Raw genomic sequence first — 18,249 nt, 5'->3', positions numbered from 1 at the left:
GTACAAGGGGTCGGTTATCTAAGTAAGATTTCTATTTTTCACTTCCGCCCAGACTCAGGTAAGGGATCCATTTGACAGCAGGCAGTACTGTGATTATGTAATCAGCTGTCAAAATGGGAGTCTTAATTTTTGCTGAGGTCCTAAGGGCCGAGTAGAAAACAACAGAAACCCCACATTTCAAAGTGAGTGTCAGATCTCCCACGCAGGACTGGCTGAGGAAGTGGCTGAAAATCGGTTTCACCACCTGACCTGGAGGGCACCCACGAGAGGGGCTGAAAGGAGGGGGAAGACCATGGAAGAGCCGTGGGCTTCTCTTCCCTCCCCCCTCGCCGCCCTCATCTCACGCTGAGAGGGGTTTCAAGAAGTCCGCTCGCAGGTTGCCAGCTCTCCTGTGGAGTCCATGGGCACGAGGGATGGGTGTCTCACCACTGCTGAGGAGGTAGCTAGAGCTGTGTACCTGGTAGCACGACACCCTCAGAAGCCTACGTGGGAGCCATTTCTCCCCCTTCAGTAGCAAGACCGAAGGCATGCGTCTTCCTGGAGTGCATGTGGGTCTGCAAGGCTGGCGGCAGAGGGGAGCTGACCAGGATGTGGCCAGGGAGCCCAGGTGATATGACAACACAGGAGAGTCTGCATGGGTGGTCTGCTGGGGGTCGGGGAGCTGAGAGGGTCAGAAGTGGCCTGTCAGTGGAGGTGGCATCACCCACATCTGAGACCTTGCTTCCAGGGGGTCTCCGCGTTCCCCTCCACTGACCTCACGAGACAAAGAGCAGGGTTAATGATCGCCAAATGTTGGATCACCAGCCAGGCTCAGACTGTGTCCAATTCCTGAGTGCCTTCCTCCCTTGGGCTGGACTCTGGCTCGAGAGAGGAGGCCTGGAAGTGTAAAGCTGGGAACGTGAGAGCCAGTGCAGGAGGCCTCCCCTCCACCCCCCCTTACATTTATTTCTAGGCCTAAACAACAACAGTGGAGATGGAAAGGGACTCTAAATTAGATAGTTTGGTGTTGATTTTCGTGTTTGAGTAGGCAATCATTGCCAAAACAAAACTGTTCTTGTGCTTCAATCAAACTGAAAAAAAAATTGAGGGCTTTTCCGGAGATTTCCTCCAAGAGGCAGGGAAGAATGAGCGTGCAGATGAGGTTTGAATGGGTAGCAAATGAAGCATCAGTTGTTTTCGGCTTGTCTCCTGTGGCATGTGACTTGTTCCGTTGTGTGAGTAGAGCTGTTGCTGTGCGACTCCTGGTTTACCAATGCAGTGTCGCTGGGGTGCTCTAGATGTTCTGGGTCATCTTTGAAAACGTACTTGGCTAAAGCATAAGAGACTCTTAAAAACTGAGAATAAACTGAGGGTTGATGGGGGGTGGGTGATGGGCATTGAGGAGGGCACCTGTTGGGATGAGCCCTGGGTGTTGCGTGGAAACCAATTTGACAATAAATTTCATATTAAAAAAAAAAAGAAAACGTATTTGGGCAGTCTGAGTAAAGGGGAAAGCCCCATGCATGCTAGGGGAGCTTTGCTGAGAGGCTCCCTTGGGTAACTCCATAGCAGATCAGGGCAGGGCATACCCCGTCTCTCTGCCAACCCCTGAACCCACAGCTGGCCTCTTCTTCCTCCTTTGTTGATATGCAGGCTCAAGACCTTGAGTGCTTTGCCTCTGATCCCATTAATGTTCTTAAACGTACACTGTGTAGACATTATCTCTGTCCTACTGTCTGCTTTGACCCTACTTTCCCTCAGTCATTGCCTGAAGTGTCCTTTGGATATAACAAGGATTGAGGTGAAGCTTGGTAGCAAGTGGGGGTCCTAGTCAAAGCCGCAGCCTGGGAGGAAGACGAATTTCCCTTTCCGCTGTTGTTATGGGGACTTTGGCCGAAATAGAAGGAGGATAGGGGGTGAAATTGAGGAGGTGGTCTGTATAAAAGGTGGGGGATCCACTTTTGGCTCAAATTGTGAGTTCATCTCAGGGAAAGACCGATTCCTGTATGCTTTTTAGAGGAAAAAAGATGGATTCAGTGAGTCATTTCTGAAGCGCACTGCAACATGCATTTGTAGGCTCAGAGCTGTGCGATGGATTGATCCCGACTTAATGCAGTTCAACAATGCTTGTTGAAGCAATCACCGTTAAAAGGATACACTAGCAATGCTGAAAAGCTGAGGGTTGAATGGGTTTCAACTTTCCTCAGCACTGAGCCAGAAACTCCTCATTTGTTTTCCCTTTCTGAGAATCACCTCATGCCATTCAGACAAGGTGACAACCGTGCCTCAAGAAACTCTGTTAAGCCAATTTACCTCAGGCATGTGGCTGCTGCAGATTTCAGAGGAAAGCTGTGAGCAATGAGAGACTGTTTTCCCAGCTTTCCAGTGACCAAATAACTGAGCTCTTTTCCTCAAAAGAGTCGTGGGGTTACCCTGGTGACTTTGTTTCCCCTTCTGCCCTTCACAGGCTGTGTGTGTGGCCTTGGGAAGTCATTTAATCCGACAGGTCTTGAGTGACTTCACGTAGAAATGGCAGAAAGTGGGCTAAAGCTGGAGGCCAGGTGTTCGACAGTTCTCTGATTTCTTTTCTGTTGCGAGGCAGTGTGAATACCTGGGTGATTTTCACCTTACAAGGGCCTGTCTTGTGACATCACAAATAAGCCTTAGTGGCCGAGGTGGTCTGACTGGCAGGTTCTCACCTTGGTATTTGAAGACCCACCCAAGGTTTCACCACTTTCATCATCCTGCCTCTTGCTGCCCTGATGGGAACTGCATGCAGATTCCTTATTCAGAGAAATAGACCTAAGTATTTTCTTTTGGAGTGAAAAAATAGATCCTAGAAGGGCACCTGGTTGACTCATTGGAGCATGAGACTCTTGATCTTGGGGTTGTGAGTTCAATCCCCATATTGGGTATAGAAATTGCTTAAAAAGAAAATCTTTAAAAAAGAGATCCTGGATTTCTTTCTTTCTCTCTCTCTCTTTTTTTAATGTTTACTTATTTTTGAGAGACAGAGAGAGACCGAGCATGAGCAGGAGAGGGGCAGAGAGAGAGAGGGAGACAGAGAATCTGAGGCAGGCTCCAGGCTCCGAGCTGTCAGCACAGAGCCTGACACAGGGCTGGAACTTGTGAACTGTGAAATCATGACCTGAGCCAAAGTTGGAGGTCTAACTGACTGAGCCACCCAGGTGCCCCCTGGATTTCTTGTTTTTAAGTATTGAATATTACAACACAGTGTTGTAGTATTTCCATCAACCCTTTAAAAGAATTATATAATCAGACTCAATTCATTATTCCTAGATAAGATACAAAGGCTGTATGTATTATTGGTTTTGTTTAGTGGACCTTTGTTTGCTCTCAAACCTTATTTTGGGGGGAGGTGATTTCACCTCCTTCCCTCTGCTGGGTGTTGTGATGTGTGCTGAGAGCAATAAAACATGACTCCTGTTCTAAAACACTGATGGGAGAGCTGGAGATAATATGTATGAACCACAGTTCAACGACATAGAAAGGAGGTTCCTCACCAATAAATATAATGCTCCCAGGTGTGGAGGGCCCAGAGGAGGACTGGGTGGTATGTGAGTAGGTAGAGATGTACTCAATAACATGTCTCACTATGTATGGTAGTGGATATTTCTGCAAAGCCTTGGTTTCCTCTGTCCCTCTACCCACTGAGAGTGTGTGGTCTTTTGGGTCGGTTAAGTCTAGGAGTCTCTGCCTTTGGAGTCTCCTTGGCCCTCTCTGTGTGTCTCATATTACCCTATACTTTCCCAAAGGGAGTTGTTATACCCTTGATTCCTTGTCCACTTATCTCTCTTACCAAATTGCTATACACCCCATGGAGGGTCAGATCTATCTTGCTTACTGTGGTTTTCCCAATGACTGGCATTTATTGATTGAAGTACTTATTGATTGAGAAAAATCATTGATAATTTAATAATCTGCTACTCTTGAAAGACTACTTGAAACTTTCCAGGATAGGTTTAATGATTTTCTTCAACCTGGCCTCTCTGTAGCTCTATTCCCTTTCTCCCATGGTAGATTGAACATATTATATGCTATTTATTAATTCAAGATAAAATGATTTTGTGTATCATTTTGTGTAATCATTTCTATGTATCAGGAATGGTTCTGGTTCAGAGTTTAAAGGGGTGAACAGGAAGGAGACAAGAAAATCCTTGCTGTGTTGGAGAGCAAGAGAAGAGATACAGAAACTAAATAAGCAAGGAAATAAACAAGGACATTTTAGATAGTTCTCTGTGCTTTAAAAACAAAAAAGGCAGTGTGATGTTGTAGAGATTGATGGGGTGGGTGGTGTGGGAAGGCCTGAGGAGAGAATTCTTGACCCCTGAAAGATGGGGAGGACAGGCATGTAAATGGCTGGGAGTGGGGTAGGGTAGAGGGGATAGTTTAGGCAAAGACAAAAGTCTAGGGATAGGGACAAGCTTGAAATACTTAAGATCCATAGAGAAAGCCCAAGTGGCTTGGGAGGAGGTGAGTGAGAGTGGTTTCAATAATATGAAGTGGGAATAGGAGGCAAAGGTCAGATCATTCAGGGCATTTTAGGCCATACATGGCAGGAAACCAAAGGCACACTAAAATTGGGTTATTTGGAGAGGGTTTTGATGTGGGCAGGGTTAAGATAAAGCAACAGGGGTTAGTGCAGTATCCCAGGGCTGGTGACTGTGAACTGGCAGGGAGGAGGCTTATGGGGGGTGGGGGGAACGATCCCTTCATTCCCTTCCGTGTTTCAAAGCTCCCATGGATTCCTCCTGCTGGTGAAAGGAACCAGAAGCAGGAAGGCAGGGGAACCCAATGATTGGAGGCCCAATGATGGAGGCCACCCAAGAGGAGCCCACCATGGTCTAGACAAGAGTCTAGCTCACCCTGCTTACAAATTTGGATTTTCATCCCATGAATAATGGAAGGCCACTGGGGGATACTGATAAGGGGAGTGACATGGTCTGATGTCTGTTTTGAAGACGTTACTGCAGCTGCTGTATGGAATATGGCTGCAGGCACGCTGCCCTGTTAAGAGACTCATCCAATGGCCTATGTTTGCACACCCCCCCCCCCCACCCACCTTGCACAACAGGATCCAGTCACTGTAAAGGGCTGCTGGCACTCCCTTTTGTGGCAAAGCTGGTGGATCAGCTGTTCAGGGCCACCCATAATGGCTGGATGTCTCTTGAAGTTCATGAGTGGCATGGGGGAGGTGGGACGGTAATCACACAGCTGTGTGGGGGACAGACCATGACACTCTTTCTAGTTTTCAGTTTGGTCTGAAACTCAACTCTGGGTTGCCTGGCTCACAGTGGCCTTCCCTCACAGAAAACTACCCTGAGTGCTGCATGTCCCTCAATGTGCAGGCAGAGAGCATCATTGAGGAGGAGCTCAGCTGAAAGGGGTCATCTCTTGTCCCCCAGTAGGGACTGTTTGCTAGGGCTCTTTGCTCTTGTTTCTGTTTATGGCATCATGATAATCTTGGCCATTCCAGGGATGTGATCTCTCTCAATTGGGCTTTCGTGAAGGCAAATTGGATCTGAAAGAAATTTTTTTAGAGAAAATGTCATAATAGATGGGCCATCCTGGAAAGAAAGTGTACAATATGTGTGTGTGTGCCTATGTGTGTGTTTATGGGGAGTTGGGGGCAGAGGAGGAGGGAGTGGCACAGAGGGAGAAGAGAGAACGTGCAAGGTTTTGACAACAGTTTGATGAGTTCAACTTACCTTCCAAAAATGTTTTGTGGAAAATGTCGTAAGTTGCCCAGATTGAGGATAAGGCAAAATTTTTGAAACTTAAAAAGCAACACACACATAAAACTTTACTTTTGGGTTACAAGTGTTTGACTTATCAGTCTGAGGCATTGTGATGCTGCTTATAGTTTGTGTTGCTATCTGTACTTCTGATTTTAAGGGCGGGTCATGCTAAAAATCTATAGAAGGAGTATTTATTGTAGAGTCAAAAACCAACTTAACTTTTGACTCCATCACAAGTCTCAGGCTATCCTAATTTGGTTGGAAGCTTGAAGTATGAATGATATATTTCTGTTGTCAAATAGAATTTTGATAACATAGAAAAAAAATGACTAGGTTTTAAGTTAGTTTTAAAAGATATTTTTAGGGGCGCCTGGGTGGATCATTCAGTTAAGTGTCTGACTCTTGATTTCAGCTCAGGTGATGATCTCACAGTTCATGGGCTCAAGCCCTGCATCGGGCTCTGTGCTGACACTGTGGAGCCTGCTTGGGATTCGCTCTCTCCTTCTCTCTGCCCCTCTCTTGCTCACACTCTCTCCCTCCCTCTCTCTCTCAAAATAAATAAATAAATAAATAAATAAATAAATAAATAAATAAATAAATAAATAAATATTTTTTTTAAATAAAAAAGACATTTTCAAAGACAGATCACAGTTTTCCAGATTGGAATTACTAGTGAATAAACCAAATGTTAACGATGGGTAGTATTTTAACACTCTGTTACAGATACATTGATCTAAATTGTTCAAGAATCTTTGAATAGTTAGTTCGTATTCAAGGGACAGCTATCATGTAATGAGATGGCTTTTAACAAACTCATTAAAACGCATTCAATTGGCAAAAAATAAATTGAATGTGGACTATTTGTAAGGCAAGTGAACGAAACTGAAATGCATGAGGCACAGTCTCTGCCCCCAAGGAGTGTATGTATTGTAATAATTTTGCACTTCAGTATAATCATCTTGGGAAGCTATCGCTTTTTTCAGTGAGATCACTTCTGCTAAATGTCTAGGAACTCCTTTGGATTTGGCTTCAGAGCACTTTAACACATTTGCACATGTGCATGTACACACACACACACATCCCACCACACATGCAGGTGTACCTGTTGACACTTTCCAGTCTTTAGAAAAGGGTTCAGCCAAATAGGGCCTCAAGTGAAATCCAGCCTACTGCCTGTTTGGTATGACTCCAGAGTTAAGAATGGTTTTTACATTTTTAAGTGGTTGAAAAAGAATCAAAAGAAAAATAATATATTGTGACACATGAAAATTACATGAAATTCACATTCCAATGATCAGAAATAATGTTTTGTTGGAATACAGCAATGTTTATTCATTTATATACCCTCATATATGGCAGCTTTCATGCTACAATGGCAGAGGTTAGTAGTTTTGACAGAGACCATATGGCCCTCAAAGCCTGAAATATTTATTATGTGGTCCTTTGCAGAATCCTGTTTTTAGGATCATATCTAATTTGTTTTTTAAAGATTTTTCAATTAGATCCTCTACCTTCTTTCAAAGATTCGACTCTGAGTTACTCTTTTACTCTTCTCCCATTTTCAAAAACCTCTTTCTCAAAATTAAAAGATTTCATATCGCTTTATGGACATTCAGGAGAATCTTGATCAGGTTTTGAAGTAATCCCCCAAAAGTTCCCAAATACTGTGAGCAATGGTCACATTATTACTACACTGATGGAGGAAAGTCCCTGAGTTCGTTAGGATTTAAGGAATATGGAGAAGAAGAATCCCCCTCAGTAGACCCCCAAGAAGACCTCAGAGATACATGGAACAGTGTTCAGGTACCAGAGAAACATATGAGTCCACTCTCTTTGCCCTAGTGTGTCTCTGCCTCTCTGTTGTGTTTGCTGTGATTCTCTCCTTCTGAGGCTGTTGACTGCCATCTCTCTTTCCTACAATTCCCTACCCCATGGCCTGTATTTACTGGTGGCTTCCATTGTCTCATTGCTCTGGCTTCTTCTCTCTGGGTCTTTTGTATCCTTCTTGGTGTCTCATGCTCAGATGTTCTAGAAAGGATGATCTTAGTGGGACTGTCAGTCAGTACTCAGTGAAGTGTATCTTTGATGCACAGAGTGATTAACCTAGGTCCCTCCCACTTAGTGGGGCAGTCCATAGATGACTGTAGGGCAGGGAGAAAAAGGAGCCTGAATAGTGACATGTTATCCCCATTTGGAGCCTGTTTTCTCTTAGTCATCTGTTTGTCCTTAATATGCACTGGCATATGGATGTCCAGGCATCAGGGATACTGCTCAAACTATAGGTGTCCTCCCCATTATTGAGGCCAACAACCAATGGATATCAACTTGGTGAATCAATATGGTGAAGAAATGCTAGCTGTGGCCCAATTACTGGGAGCTGACTATAAAATATTTCAAGAGGAAAACAAACACAGATGTCATTAGGCATTATATAGGTAAGTTGAAAGGAGAGCAAATCAGGTTAAGGCAAGTTTGAAATACTCAGTAGTGGTCACCCTGTAACATTTAAACTGGGATTCCAGTATAGCCTAACCCAAACCTGTTTACATATCTGCAATTTTAGTTCCCTGCAGCAAAAATTTGATTTGGTTTTTAATAAGTTCATCAGAAGATGCAGAGGTCCTCATTTGAGATCGAGAAATTTGAGCCTTTAAAATAAACCATCTGTACTTTCAAATTCCAGCCCTATTTACTATGTCCTGGACCCATCCCTCTATCTGTTGTCATTTTCTCCCATTTTACATAGAGTCAAAGTAAACCAGAAGATAATACATTCATTTCAGAGACAGTTTGCTTTGGTCTAGACAAGGGTCTAGGACACACAGAAATGAATGTGACTTCGCCCCCTTAGGCCACATTAGATCCTCCCAATGGCTCTGCACAGGTAACAATCCCTAGTTATTGATTTCTCTATGACAGTCACATCTGCCTTTCTAGTACTTCTGGGACCCTCCAGTGGTGTAGATGGGATTCTCTCTGGAGAATTTAGCTCTTTTTAATGCTGTTTTGAATCCATCTGGAACTTGGATCTCCTCCTCTGGGAAGCAAAGGTGAAGGAGGTGGCCATAAACACTCTGACCTTGGTACTATCGCAGGACCAAGTGGCCATGACTTGGACAGTATTAAAGGTAGATACCCACAAGGATTATTGTGTATTAGGAATTAAGAATTAAAATGCTTCTTAGGGTTGTAGCACAGGAAGATATATACATTTTGGAAAGGGTAAGGAAAGAGGTTATTTATACATTCTTCTATGGCATTTTTAAAATTTATTTTTATTATTTATTTATTTTTTCAGTGTTTTTAATTTTATTTTTCTTATAGCAATGGTGGTCTCTGTCAAACTGTTTCTACTTTGATGTTTTTTTTAAATATGAAATTTATTGTCAAATTGGTTTCTATGCAGCACCCAGTGCTCATCCCAACAGGTGCCCTCCTCAATGCCCATCACCCACTTTCCCCTCTCCCCTATCCCCCATCGACCCTTAGTTTATTCTCAGTTTTTAAGAGTCTCCTATGGTTTGGCTCCCTCCCTCTCTAACTTTTTTTTTCCCCTTCCCCTCCCCCATGGTCTTCTGTAAGTTTCTCAGGATCCACATAAGAGTGAAAACACATGGTATCTTTCTTTGCATGACTTATTTCACTTAGCATAACACTCTCCAGTTCCATCCACATTGCTACAAAAGACCATATTTCATTCTTTCTCATTGCCAAGTAGTATTCCATTGTATATATAAACCACAACTTCTTTATCCATTCATCAGTTGATGGACATTTAGTCTCTTTCCATAATTTAGCTATTGTTGAAAGTGCTGCTATAAACATTGGGGTACAAGTGCCCCTATGCATCAGCACTCTTGTATCCTTTGGGTAAATTCCTACCAGTGCTATTGCTGGGTCATAGGGTAGATCAATTTTTAATTTTTTGAGGAACCTCCACACTGTTTTCCAGAGTGGCTGCACCAGTTTGCATTCCCACCAACCGTGCAAGAGGGTTCCTGTTTCTCCACATCCTCTCCAGCATCTACAGTCTCCTGATTTGTTCATTTTAGCCACTCTGACTGATGTGAGGTGACATCTCAGTGTGGTTTTGATTTCTATTTCCCTGATGAGGGGTGACATTAAGCATCTTTTCATGTGCCTGTTGGCCATCTGGATGTCTTCTTTAGAGAATTGTCTATTCATGTCTTCTGCCCATTTCTTCACTGGATTATTTGTTTTTTGGGTGTGGAGTTTGGTGAGTTCTTCATACATTTTAGATACCAGCCCTTTGTCCGATATGTCATTTGCAAATATCTTTTCCCATTCCATCGGTTGCCTTTTAGTTTTGTTGATTGTTTCCTTTGCTGTGCAGAAGCTTTTTATCTTCATGAGGTCCCAATAGTTCATTTTTTGCTTTTAATTCCCTTGCCTTTGGAGATGTGTCAAGTCAGAAATTGCTGTGGCTGAGGTCAGAGAGGTGTTTTCCTGCTTTCTCCTCTAGGGTTTTGATGGTTCCCTGTCTCACATTCAGGTCCTTCATCCATTTTGAGTTTACTTGTGTGAATGGTGTAAGAAAGTAGTCTAGTTTCATTCCTCTGCAAGTTGCTGTCCAGTTCTCCCAGCACCATTTGTTAAAGATACTGTCTTTTTTCCATTGGATATTCTTCCCTTTGTCAAATATTAGTTGTCCATACATTTGTGGGTCCAATTCTGGGGTCTCTATTCTATTCCATTGGTCTCTGTGTCTGTTTTTGTGCCAATATCATACTGTCTTGATGATTACAGCTTTGTAGTAGAGGCTAAAGTCTGGGATTGTGTTACCTCCCACTTTGGTCTTCTTCTTCAATATTACTTTGGCTATTTGGAGTCTTTTGTGGTTCCATACAAATTTTAGGATTGCTTGTTCTAGCTTTGAGAAGAATGTTGGTGCAATTTTGACTGGGATTGCATTGAATGTGTAGATTGCTTTGGGTAGTATTGACATTTTAACAATATTTATTCTTCCAGTCCATGAGCATGGAATGTTTTTCTATTTCTTTGTATCTTCTTTAATTTTCTTCATAAGCTTTCTGTAGTTTTTGGCATACAGATCTTTTACATTTTTGGTTAGATTTATCCCTAGGTATTTTATGCTTCTTGGTGCAATTGTGAATGGGATCAGTTTCTTTATTTGTCTTTCTGTTGCTTCATTATTAGTGTATAAGAATGAAACTTATTTCTGTACATTGATTTTGTATCCTGTAACTTTGCTAAATTCATGTATCAGTTCTAGCAGACTTTTGGTGGAATCTGTCAGGTTTTCCATGTATCTGCAAAAAGTGAAAGCTTCACTTCATCTCTGCCAATTTTGATGACTTTGATTTCCTTTTGTTGTCTGATTGCTAATGCTAGAACTTCCAACACTATGTTAAACAACAGCAGTGAGAGTGGACATCCCTGTCGTGTTCCTGATCTCAGGGAAAAAGCTCTCAGTTTTTCCCCATTGAGGATGATATTAGCTGTGCGCTTTTCATAAATGGCTTTTATGATGTTTAAGTATGTTCCTTCTATCCTGACTTTCTCTAGGGTTTTTATTAAGAAAGGATGCTGAATTTTGTCGAATGCTTTTTCTGCATTGATTGACAGGATCATATGGTTCTTATCTTTTCTTTTATTAATGTGATGTATCACATTGGTTGATTTGCAAATATTGAACCAGCCCTGCAGCCCAGGAATGAATCCTACTTGATCATGGTGAATAATTCTTTTTACACGCTGTTGCATTCAATTTGCTAGTATCTTGTTGACAATTTTTGCATCCATATTCATTAGGGATATTGGCCTGTAGTTCTCTTTTTTGGCTGGGTCTCTGTCTGGTTTAGGAATCAAAGTAATGCTGGCTTCATAGAATGAGTCTTAAAGTTTTCCTTCCCTTTCTTTTTTTTGGAACAGCTTGAGAAGGATAGGTATTATCTCTGCTTTAAATGTCTGGTAGAATTCCCCAGGGAAGCCATCTGGTCCTGGGCTCTTATTTGTTGGGAGATTTTTGATAACTGATTCAATTTCTTCACTGGTTGTGAGTCTGTTCAAATTTTCTATTTCTTCCTGTTTGAGTTTGGGAACTGTGTGGGTGCTTAGGAATTTGTCCATTTCTTCCAGGTTGTCCAGTTTATTGGCATATAATTTTTCACAGCATTCCCTGATAATTGCTTGTATTTCTGAGGGATTAGTTGTAATAATTCCATTTTCACTCATGATTTCATCTATTTGGGTCATCTCCCTTTTCTTTTTGGGAAACCTGGCTAGAGGCTTATGAATTTTGTTTATTTTTTTCAAAAAACCAACTCTTGGTTTCATTGATATGCTCTATAGTTTTTTTTAGATTCTATATTGTTTTTTTCTGCTCTGATCTTTATTATTTTTCTTCTTCTGCTGGGTTTGGGGTGTGTTTGCTGTTCTGCTTCTGTTTCCTTTAGGTGTGCTGTTAGATTTTGTATTTGGGATTTTTCTTGTTTCTTGAGATAGGCGTGGATTGCAATGTATTTTCCTCTAAGGACTGCCTTCGCTGCATCCCAAAGCATTTGGATTGTTGTATTTTCATTTTCTTTTGTTTCCATATATTTTTAAATTTCTTCTCTAATTGTCTGGTTGACCCATTCATTCTTTAGTAGGGTGTTCTTTAACGTCCATGCTTTTGGAGGTTTTCCAGACTTTTTCCTGTGGTTGATTTCAAGTTTCATAGCACTGTGGTCTGAAAGTGTGCATGGTATGATCTCAATTCTTCTATGCTTATGAAGGGCTGTTTTGTGACCCAGTATGTGATCTATCTTGGAGAATGTTCCATGTGTACTCGAGAAGAAAGCATATTCTGTTGCTTTGGGAGGCAGAGTTCTAAATATATCTGTCAAGTCCATCTGATCCAATGTATCAGTCAGGGCCCTTGTTTCTTTATTGATTCTGTGTCTAGATGATCTATCCATTGTTGTAAGTGGGGTATTAACTTACACTGCAATTACCACTTTCTTATCAATAAGGTTGCTTATGATTGTGATTAACTGTTTTATATATTTGGGGGCTTTCTTATTCGGAGCATAGACGTTTATAATTGTTAGCTCTTCCTGATGGATAGACCCTGTAATTATATAATGCCCTTCTTCATCTCTTGTTACAACCTTTAATTTAAAATCTAGTTTGTCTGTTATAAGTATGGCTACTCCAGCTTTCTTTTGACTTCCAGTAGCATGATAGATAGTTCTCCATCCCCTCGCTTTCAATCTGAAGGTGTCCTCTGGTCTAAAATGTGTCTCTTGTAGATAGCAGATAGATGGGTCTTGGTCTTTTTTTTTTTTTTTTTTTTAATCAATTCTGGTACCCTTTGTTTTGGTTGGAGCATTTAGTCCATTTACATTCAGTGTTATTATAGAAAGATATGGGTTTAGAATTGTTGTGATGTCTGTACGTTTTATGCTTGGAGAGATGTCTCTGGTACTTTGTGGTCCTTGCAACATTTCACTCACAGAATCCCCCTTAGGATCTCTTGTAGGGCTGGTTTAGCGGTGATGAATTACTTCACTTTTTGTTTGCTTGGGAAAACCTTTATCTCTCCTTCTATTCTGAATGACAGACTTGCTGGATAAAGGGTTCTTGGCTGCATATTTTTTCTGTTCATCACATTGAAGATTTCCTGCCATTTCTTTCTGGCCTGCCAAGTTTCAGTAGATAGGTCTGCTACTACCCTTATGTGTCTACCTTTGTAAGTTAGGGCCTGTTTATCCCTAGCTGCTTTCAGAATTCTCTTTATCCTTGTATCACAATTTCACTATGATATATCTTGCAGAGGATTGATTCAAGTTACATCTGAAGGGAGTTCTCTGTGCCTCTTGGATTTCAATGTCTGTTTCCTTCCCCAGATTAGGGAAGTTCTCAGCTATGATTTGTTCAAGTACACCTTCATCCCCTTTCTCTCTCTCTTCTTCTTCTGGAATTCCTATGATATGGATATTGTTCCATTGGATTGCATCACTTAGTTCTCTAATTCTCCCCTCATACTCCTGGATTTTTTTATCTCCCTTTTTCTCAGCTTCCTCTTTTTCCATAATTTTATCTTTTAATTCACTTATTCTCTCCTCTGCCTCTTCAATTCATGCTGTGGAAACCTCCATTTTATTTTGCAGCTCATTTATAGCATTTTTTAGCTCCTCTTGTTTCTTAGTCCCTTGATCTCTGTAGCAATAGATTCTCTGCTGTCCTCTATGCTTTTTTCAACCCCAGAGATTAATTTTTTCTTTTTTTTTCAATATATGAAATTTATTGTCAAATTGGTTTCCATACAACACCCAGTGCTCATCCCAAAAGGTGCCCTCCTCAATACCCATCACCCACCCTCCTCTCCCTCCCACCCCCCATCAACCCTCAGTTTGTTCTCAGTCCAGAGATTAATTTTATGACTATCATTCTAAATTCTTGTTCTGTTATGCTGCTTAAATCAGTTTTGATCAATTTGTTATCTGTCACTACTCCCTGGAGTTTCTTTTGAGGAGAATTCTTCCATTTCGTCATTTTGGGTAGTCCCTGCGGTAGCTCCAAACTGCAGGGCCCTTCCCCTGTGCTGTCCGGAGAAACATGTGTTGGTGCACGGGGCCACCGTCAGACCCAATGTCTGCCCCCAGCCCACCACTGGGGCCATAGTCAGACTGGTGTGTACCTTATCTTCCCCTCTCCCAGGGGCAGGAGTCACTGTGGAGTGGTGTGGACCCTGTATGGGCTGCTTGCACACTGCCAGTCTTGTGGTACTGCTTTTATGGGATCTGGCCAAGGGCGTATTAGCTGGGGTGGATCCGCAAGGTGCACAGGGGCGGGAGTGGCAGGCTTAGCTAGCTTTGCTGTATGCCTTTTTTTTAAAAGAAATTTTAAAAATGTTTATTAATTTTTGAGAAAGCACGGTGGGGGGAGGGGTGGAGAGAAGGGGGACAGAGGATCCAAATCAGGCTCCATGCTCACAGCAGCAAGCCTGATGTGGGCTTGAACTCATGAACTGTGAGATAATGACCGAGCTGAAGTCAGGTGCTCAATCAACTGAGCCACCCAGGCATCTTCTATGGTATCTTTTAAAACATAACTATTATCATTTCCCTTTCTAGTGTCCTCCCTCCAGATGATCTTACCTTTGCCATCAAATGGCCTGAGTTGTCTCAAACACATGAGTGAACTTTGAGTAGCTGCCACTTTCTACCTCACCAAGTAGTTACCACCTAAATGCTCCTCTTCATGAGAGAATAAAAAGCAAAAGCAAAAACAAAAACAGAAACACAAAAAACCAAAACCTACCACAGCCTTATCCCCTTGGCCATACTTGTTTGTCTCTGTAGGAACATGGTGTAAGGGGACTGCTGTGGTAAAGCTAGACGCCTGGCTGGTAGCGCAGCTTAACAGCATGCTGGGTGAAGTTAATTAACCCATCCAGATAAGAGACAGAAGCAAGAAGCACATTTCAGAGTGCCAGACAGTTTTGAGCATCAGGATAATTTTGGAGGGAGTGAGATATTTTGAAGTTATGCAGGGATCGCTATTAAAGTGATAACAGCTGGTACCAGCTTGACGAATCAAGGAATTTTTATAAGAAAGACAAACTGCACACTTCCTGTGAAACACAGCCAGACTAATATTATCAGGGATCACGGCAAAAGCACTTGCTACTGTCAAGTCAACACACGGTCTCATTGACCTTTTAGAAAAGGATGACAATAGGTTTAGCAAAAGCCAGCAAACTATGTTGAAAGGCCGAGGTGAATGGTGGGAGGTCTGAGCAATTTTACTAAACCAGCCAGTTGACAATAATGGGTAAACGGTCTTCTCCCTTGAGAACCTGGGGATAGATGTGGTCGCCCATTGGTAAGCCTGCGCGTTGCTTGCAGGGCACTTCACTGACTGTCTTTGCCTTTTTTGGAAGGCATTTCTTTCAGGAATCTGAACCTCGTGACTGATAAGTGTTCTTTGGCCTTGACAAGAAAGGCTCAGCTTTGCTTCAGGATTTGTTTTCTGCCAAAGCCACGGCCTTGAAGCCCTGAGGTATCTGCCTCACAGCCCAAGGCCATTATCCGGGCAGCACATTTCCATTTCCTTGAACATTATCTCTTAAAGGTGTAATGAACCTTTGTGAGGAGATCCCACCATAGTTGTTATCTTTCTAGGGGGCCATAAGGAGTTTTGTCAGTATAAGTCTAATTTAGGTGCCTGTTGCTTGCCTTTTTCTGTGTCAGGAACACACACACACACACACACACACACACACACACAGCCGGCTTCTTATTGTACTTGAATACAATTCTTTCGTTTCTTCTTCCCACCCTCAGCCAAAGGTAACAATTGAATTAGGTCCCGTGGTATGAAATCCATTTCTCATTTGTGAGCCCGAGCCCACTTCTTCTGCTGAGCGCAGAGCTCACAGAATTTCCTGAGTGACCCTCCTCAGGAGACTTGACTCCAAGGGCAATGGGGCCGGCCTCTCCAGAGGAACCGGGATGCCGATGGCCCCATCTTTCTCTGTGGCTCAGTAATGAGGCCCATTATTGACAGTGCCCTCTCTGCTCACTGACTCGCTTAGCATTTTTCTTTTCAATTTGGATCTTGGCCCGCACTGTGCCCCTCTCATGAAGCACGTGCCATTAGGATTTTAAAATAATGGGGAGAATGCTATGGCACCGCTTGCTGGCGATACGACTCTCAAACTGTCTACAGATTGCCGAGTCAGTGAAATGTTTTGACAGAGAGAAATATGTGTTGTCAACATTGCTTTCCCCGTGCTTGAGAAGGGAAATTGAAACTGTTCTTCAGCAGGGTTCAGATGTTGATGACTAGAATGATCTCCTCAAAACAAATGACTACAGACCATTTTGTTTTCCTTTATGCCTCATTCTTCTCTAATGAAATGCCCAATTAAAAGCAGGGCTCATGTGCTTAAAAAATAAAAGGCTTAGGAAGGATTCTGGGAAGCAGCTGTGACAGGAGCCATCCCTCATCATGGGAGAAAATCCCAGTGCCATTGTGAAGAAACAGTCTGTGTTGTGACCTCCAGGGTCCTGTGTAGAGATTTTAAAGGAGACTCAGAATAAGTGTAACCTTTTAAAGACAGAAGGTTGTGTGTGTGTGTGTGTGTGGGGGGGAATAAGTGTAACCTTTTAAAGACAGAAGGTTGTGTACATATGTGTATGGCGGGGGGGGGGTGTGGAGAGATGAATTATTTGTGATACATCAAACGTCCAACACCGGCTAGAAATAGGGAAAAAAAAATTCCTCGGTAGAGTGATATGTTTAGGACAACTTGTGAATTTATCTGTGGGATTAAGTGGAATATGGAACTGTGCAGCTGTGTGTTGTCTCCTTGCAAAATGAGTTTCTCTCTGTTTCCCTGGCAGGCGTGTTCTTGTTAAGAGCTTGTTCGGAGTGGGAACACGGGTAGCTCTGGGAGCCCTGCTGACCATTATCTTCCCATTCAGGTCTGTATTGCAGAAGCTGCTCTCTATTTTCTCATGTAGAGAACATTCTTGATAAGGGAAAATGTTGACAACTTTGCCTTTTTTTGAGAGTCAGTCAGGAAACATTTCTTCTTGTCAATCTCCTTTTATGTGCTGGGCAGGAGAAAGGAAAGGGGATATTGCTTTGGGGAATAACCTTGACTTTCAACAGGCATTTAACAACCAGTATTTTCTTGAGCACCTACCATGTGCAGGAGTATTTGCTAGTCCTTGCAGGTCATTAAAAGGTGAATGAAGCTAAATTCCTGTTCTTAATAGCTTAGCAGATTTTCCTTTAAAAATTAATTTCCTGGTGGCTCAGTAGGTTAAGCTTCTGACTCTTGGTTTTGGCTCAGGTCACGATCTCATGGCTTGTGGGTTTGAGCCCCATGTCAGGTTCTTGGCTGACAGTGCAGAGCCTGCTTGGGATTCTCTCTCTCTCCCTCTCTCCCTCTCTGGCTTGTGCGCGCTCTCTCTCTCTCTCTCAAAATAAATAAACATTTAAAAAAAATCTATTACCTAATTGGAAAGACTATAAAATGGATACAGATAAAATAATAAGGGAATTGGTATGGGTTGAACTTCCTGTGGCTCATTCTGAGGGTTCTGGAATCAGGCAGGCCTGAATTTGAACATTGACCCCACCACCTATCCCCCATGACGAGGGTTGGCACAGTGTATTTTAAGCTAAGTATCCATTTTTCTCCTTTGTTAAATGAGGATAATGATACCTACCTTACAGGGGAATGGGATGAGTAAATGAGGTACCAAGAGTACAGCGTCTAGGGCATTGCCTGGCATGGAGGAGTTTCCTGGAATGTCAGCTGTCTGCACTGTGATTTTATGCCACGCTCCACCCACTGTCAGTCATACTGATGCCCGACACAAATCTGCTCTGCACTTCACAGGTGGCCTACTGACATTATGATGACATCTCAACTGTGTCATAGCTCTGCAATGTAGGGAAATCCAACACAAATAAGCACGTAATAGTGAGGGTGGTTCTGTGAACACTAACTTTCCAAAGTTTATAAGGC

General features: G+C 42.5%; 1 protein-coding gene across 1 annotated transcript in view; it reads left to right on the top strand.

Moving 5' to 3' along the window:
* Positions 1 to 18,249, top strand: part of DTWD2 (DTW domain containing 2) — a 525,766-nt gene that overhangs the window by 314,853 nt on the left and 192,664 nt on the right. The window contains exon 15 of the mRNA XM_053220002.1: positions 17,114 to 17,194. The gene's annotated coding sequence lies outside the window, so the exon portion shown is untranslated. The remainder of the gene's footprint in view (positions 1 to 17,113; positions 17,195 to 18,249) is intronic.

The sequence above is a fragment of the Acinonyx jubatus genome, chromosome A1 (genome assembly GCF_027475565.1).
Source record: "Acinonyx jubatus isolate Ajub_Pintada_27869175 chromosome A1, VMU_Ajub_asm_v1.0, whole genome shotgun sequence".
Lineage (NCBI taxonomy): Eukaryota > Metazoa > Chordata > Mammalia > Carnivora > Felidae > Acinonyx > Acinonyx jubatus.
The sequence above is the reverse complement of the archived record's forward strand: the minus strand, read 5'-3'. Positions and strand labels throughout refer to the sequence as shown.